This window comes from Hemibagrus wyckioides, linkage group LG12 (genome assembly GCF_019097595.1).
Source record: "Hemibagrus wyckioides isolate EC202008001 linkage group LG12, SWU_Hwy_1.0, whole genome shotgun sequence".
Lineage (NCBI taxonomy): Eukaryota > Metazoa > Chordata > Actinopteri > Siluriformes > Bagridae > Hemibagrus > Hemibagrus wyckioides.
Genome location: NC_080721.1, coordinates 16,256,050 through 16,261,049, shown reverse-complemented (window position 1 = coordinate 16,261,049; position 5,000 = coordinate 16,256,050). Strand labels below are relative to the sequence as shown.

The window sequence follows — 5,000 nt, the reverse complement described above, 5'->3', positions numbered from 1 at the left end:
GTTTAATAACTTCTTGATTTTTCTATATATATATATATATATAATTATTATTTTTTTTGAACAATTTCCTTTTTTTTTCATACCATCTAAACACTCTGTTTAATCAGAGCAGTTTTCTGGCCGTCAGCACCAGCTTTCCCGCTGGAGAGCATGGCGGCCCAGGGTAGAGACCCCCTCGATAACCTGACGCGCAGCCATGGCGTTAGAGTGGTGACCGGGGCGGGGGTGGAGGAGTGGTGACCGGGGCGGGGGTGGAGGAGTGGTGACCGGGGCGGGGGTGGAGGAGTGGTGACCGGGGCGGGGGTGGAGGAGTGCTGCCTGGCCGCAGGGGAGGTGGTCGGGCATCGGAACGTTCTGGCGGCGTCCAGGATGAACAGCGCGGTGGTGATGTTTGTCAACACGGTGGAGAACGCAGTGCTGTTGGCCCAGAAGGGCATTATACTCAGGGGTTCACTCACTGATGTGTTCTACCTCGCAACACCTGCAAAAAAAGTCACGCTGTCCAACGTGCCCCCGTTTATTTCTAATGAAACACTGGAGAGACAGCTTTCCATTTTCGGTAAGCTCGTCTCTCCGAAAAGGAAAATGAACATAGGTAGCAAATCAGACCTGGCGAAACACGTGCGCTCATTCAGGAGGTTCACCTACATGATCCTCAATGATAACAGCACTGAACTTGAGCGCACGCTAACATTCAGGATCGACGGGTTTGATTATGTTATCTATGTGTCCACCGTGTCCATGAGGTGTTTCGGCTGCGGAAAAACTGGGCATCTAGTGCGTGATTGTCCCCAGGGCGCAGGCAGCGGTACAGTCCCCTCTGATGTGAGCGAGGTGTCGGTTCGGGGCAGTGACGGGTTGGATCGAGCTGATCAGAATGACGGAGTAGTCATGGCGGACTCTCCGGTCACGGACGGAGCGGGCGTCTCTCATGCGGGTTCGGTGAGCGCTACGGCGGGAGAACCAGAGACCTCAGAAACTAAACACTGAGACCGACCCAGTACCCAGTGATGGGGTGAGTAACACTGGTACCACTGTTCCCACTGCTCAGGCTGAGCAGGCCTCACCTGAGCCGCATATAGAAATAGAAACTGAAACTGATGTTGGAATGATGATTAGTCAGGACAGTGTTACTGAGAATAATGTTGTTGTCTTACCGGAAAATGCAGACGAAGCGATGATGGAAACTGAGCTGACCGTTCTCAAAACACCCGTAAAAAGAAAGACAAGAGACAATGACAAAACTGTGAAAGCTGCGAAAAAAGCAGAAAAGAAGCAGGCAGAAAGTATTAGTGAGCTGGACAGTGAAGAGCCCTCTCCTGACCTCACTGTCTGTGTCACCACTGAGGGTCACTGGGTCGGTAAAAAGTACAATGCGAGCGAGATTAAACACTTTCTTAAGATCACAAAGAAAATGAAATTGAACATGAAAATGGTACAGATCAACAAATACTTTCTAGACCTGAACAAACACACCCAGACCCAGTACACACTGTTGAAAAACACGAGTTAAGTGACGTTTGGAGAAATATGCATAAAACTCAAAAACAGTACACCTGGGCTCATGCTGCTGATGGAAAGGTATCATTAGCAAGGTTAGACAGGTTTTATGTTCCAAAGCATCACTTGAACACCATAAAAAGTTGTGTTATTAGTCCGGTTGGTTTTTCAGACCACAGCTTGGTTTTATGTGTTTCAGTTTTAAATTGTATTAAACCGAAGAGTTCTTACTGGTATTTTAACACAGTTTTACTGAATGACCAGCATTTTATAGAGATTTTTACTTTTTTCTGGAGAAATTTTAGGAAAGAAAAAAGTGCTTTTATTTCTCTGCAACATTGGTGGGATTTTGGGAAAGCTCAAATAAAACAGTTGTGTCAAAAGTACACTTATAATGTCACAAGGGATTTGGCTCGGTCTATGAAACAACTAGAAGATGAGAGAACAGAACTTCAGTTGTTAGCACAATCCACAGAGAACCAGAACCATATTCAGACCCTCACAGTCAAAAAGAAAAAGTTATCGGACCTCCTTGAGTTTAAAGCACAAGGTGCATTAATAAGGTCACGATTCCAGAACGCAAACCAGATGGATGCCCCCTCAAAGTTGTTTTTTAGCCTTGAAAAAAAGAACGGACAAAAACGTTTTATTCACAGCCTGCGCTCTGAGTCTGGACACCTTTTATCTGATACAGCTGACATTAGGAAAAGGGCGGTTAGTTTTTATGAAAAACTCTATCAGTGTGAGTACAGAGAACACACCACAGAACAGAGCTTTTTAGAAGACCTGCCCCGAGTGTCACATGACTCCAATACAGAGCTGAGTGCAGATATAACATCAGCAGAGCTGCACAAAGCATTAATGAGTATGGAGTGTGGCAGAGCGCCTGGCATAGACGGGCTTCCGTCAGAGTTTTATAAGTCTTTCTGGCATGTTTTAAGGGATGACTTACTTGAGGTTTTGAACGACAGCTTGACAAGAGGACTGCTACCATTAAGTTGTAGGAGAGCAGTCCTCACTCTTTTACCCAAAAAGGGGACCTGACAGACATAAAGAACTGGAGACCTGTTTCATTGCTTTGTAGTGATTACAAGATGCTGTCTAAAGTTTTAGCTACAAGACTGGGAAGTGTTCTGGAAGAGGTTTTAAACGCAGATCAGACCTACTGCATACCCGGGAGGTCCATATTTGACAACATCTCATTAGTTCGAGACATTTTCAGTGGCTCCAAACTTGTGGTGCTGAATATGGGTTTCATTTCCATAGACCAAGAGAAAGCCTTCGATCGAGTTGAACACAACTACCTTTGGAAAACCCTTAATGCTTTTGGTTTTAGCTCAGATTTTATTTCCAAAGTACAAATTCTATACTGTGACATAGAAAGTGTACTGAAACTCAATGGTGGCTTATGTGCTCCGTTTAAGGTGGGTAGGGGGGTAAGGCAGGGCTGCTCTCTCTCAGGGATGCTTTACACTCTGGCCATTGAACCCTTTCTGAATACGCTAAGAGCTAAGCTGAAAGGTGTTTTAATCCCTGACTGCCCGAACGCTATCCGCCTGTCGGCCTACGCAGATGACGTTGTAATACTGGTCGACAGTCAGAGTGATATAGACATGTTACACAGGGTGTCCAAGGACTTTGGAGCGGTTTCCTCTGCAAAGGTAAACTGGTCTAAGAGCGAGGCTGTTTTAGTCGGCCAGTGGGTAGGCGAGGTACCTAAACTCCCCGGAGGCCTAAGTTGGAAAAGCGAAGGCTTTAAGTATCTAGGCGTGTACCTGGGTAGTGACTCGTTCACACAGAGAAACTGGGAAGGGGTCATTGAAAAAGTAACTGGTCGCCTAGAAAAGTGGAAGTGGCTGGTGCCTAAAATGTCTTACACTACGCTAATTATTAACAATCTGGTAGCATCGTCTCTGTGGCATAAAATAGCCTGTATAGACCCTCCTACAGACCTTTTAATGAAAATCCAGTCGATTTTGTTAGACTTTTTTTGGGATAAGTTGCACTGGGTGCCACGCAGCATTTTATACTTACCCAAAGAGGAAGGTGGGCAAGGTCTTATACATTTACAGAGCAGAACTGCAACCTTTCGTTTACAGTTTTTACAGAAGTTTTTATGCGGCTCAAAGTTTTTTAGCTGGAAACAAGTGTCCAGTGCCATTTTAAGATCTTTTGGGCAGATGAGAATGGACAATGCACTCTTTTAATGAATCCAGAGAGACTGAACACTGCAAGACTGCCTGCTTTTTATCACAACTTGTTCAGAATCTGGAGACTTTTTAGGTGCAAAGAACCACAGCCACAGACTCTCTTCACTGGCTACTTCAAGAGCCTCTGGTATACGGGGCACGCCTGGACGTCGGGGACTCTTCACTGTCGCAGTCTCTCCTCGCGTCTGGTGTCACCTCCCTCAAACACCTGGTGGACGTCGCTGGACCTCACCTACAGAACGTTGACGGAGTAGCTGCTCGGCTAGGCGTGAGGTCAAAGAGGGCGGTGAGCCAGCTGCTGCGAAAGTGGACTCTGGTCATCTCGCGTGAGGAGAGGGAAATGCTCATGGACTACTCCAGTGGAACTGAAAGCCCCGACTCAGAGGACCCGTTTCCTGAACTTGCACTGTCTGTGGACTGTGGACAGGAAGGCACGGGTCACTTTTTGGACTGTAAAAATATCACAAACATGAACTTTTTAAACGTTTTATAAAGCATGTGTCAAAGCTTTTAATATGCGGTCGCTCAGGGGGAGAGTGGACACACCCTGGCGCACTGTCCTCGGTTTGAGTGAGGAAGAGCGTCCAGAGTGGAGGTCACTCTATAAGCCACCATTGCCGAAAAGAACTGGGGATTTACAATGGAGAATTTTACATGGTATTGTTGCGGTCAATGCTTTTATCTCTGTTCTCTGTCCCCAGGCCAGCCACTCGTGTCCCTTCTGTAATCAAAGAGAGACCATCTTTCATGCTTTTACAGAATGTTCCAGACTACAGTCTCTCTTTACCGTTTTACAGAACATTTTTAGTGTTTTTAACGAAAAGTTTTCACTAAAAGTATTTATTCTTGGTTTTAGGTACACACGCAAAAGACGAGCTCGATGCCAGCTTTTAAACTTTGTTCTGGGGCAAGCGAAAATGGGCATTTACATCAGTCGAAAGCACCAGGTTGAACAAAATGGCTGCCGCAATGTTGTAATGGTCACTACAGCACTCATAAAGTCCAGGATTCTGATTGACTTTGTGTTCTATAAAAAAACAAAGAACCTGTCTGTGTTTGAGGAAACCTGGTGTTGTAGAGGAGCCCTGTGTTGTGTTGTGATGAAAAACTGCAATTTGCACATACACTGTCTTCATTATTTATTTATTTATTTATTTATTTATTTATTTACCTTTTAACCCCATCCTTTAAATGACATTTTTCTCTATTTATTGGTTTTCACTGAGAAGATGTAAATAAAAGTTTTTTCAAATTCTAATTCTCTCTCTCTCTCTCTCTCTCTCTCTCTCT

The 5,000-nt window shown here is 45.0% G+C and overlaps 1 protein-coding gene across 1 annotated transcript in view; it reads left to right on the top strand.

Moving 5' to 3' along the window:
- LOC131362628 (meiosis inhibitor protein 1) overlaps nucleotides 1-5,000 on the top strand; it is a 31,977-nt gene that overhangs the window by 18,068 nt on the left and 8,909 nt on the right. The gene's annotated exons all lie outside the window — the stretch shown is intronic.